Source organism: Martes martes (genome assembly GCF_963455335.1).
Source record: "Martes martes genome assembly, chromosome: 13".
NCBI lineage: Eukaryota > Metazoa > Chordata > Mammalia > Carnivora > Mustelidae > Martes > Martes martes.
The window spans coordinates 23,435,879-23,436,719 of NC_137901.1; positions in this window are offsets into that span (position 1 = coordinate 23,435,879).

Genomic DNA, 841 nt, shown 5'->3' on the forward strand with positions numbered 1-841 from the left:
GCCACCAGCTCATTCTCATACTCTCTGCTCTAGGCAGGCAGTTAGTTCCCTTGAGTACAGCACAGTTTCTGAGCTTCCAGCCTCTGGTTACTTCCTCTGAGTTGCAGCTCAGACCATGGATTTTCCTTCTCCAGTCCACTGAGGGTTCTGAGTATCAACTCCATGCTCTGCTGAACAGCCCATGGCCCTGTGCATACCTCCATCAATATTCCTAGCGTGTTCTACTGGAACTGTACGTTTATTTCTCTAAGTCCCCAAACAGAACATGAGCAACTTAAGGGTTAACTCTGTATAATATTTTCTGTCATTTCTACAAATCTAGGCACAGTACCCCTGGAATACGGTCACACACACAAAAAATAGCTAACACGTATCGAGTGCTTACTGCATGCTATGTGATGTTAATCACATCTAAAAAAAAACCTTCAGGAGTGCCTGGGTGGCTCAGTTGGTTAGGTGTCTGCCTTCATCTCAGGTCATGATTCCGGGGTCCTGGGATTGAGATCTGCATTGGGCTCCCTGCTTAGCGGGGAGCCTGCTTCTCCCCCTCCCTCTGCCGCTCCCTCTGCTTGTGCTCTCTCGCTCTCTGTCAAATAAATAAATAAATAATCTTTTAAAAAATAAATAAAATAAAAATTAAAAAATTAAAAATATCTTTAGAGCAACACCTAGAATAGTGTTTGACCAAACGATTAGGTATCATAGCCTGGCCAACTTGACATATAAAATTTACCATCACAGGCTTGAAGGTGGGCAATCCTGGTGCAAATAAGAACTAGTATATTCTATAACAACCACTCCCTCTTCTACATCGAATACTTAAAATTGTCTATAACATCCA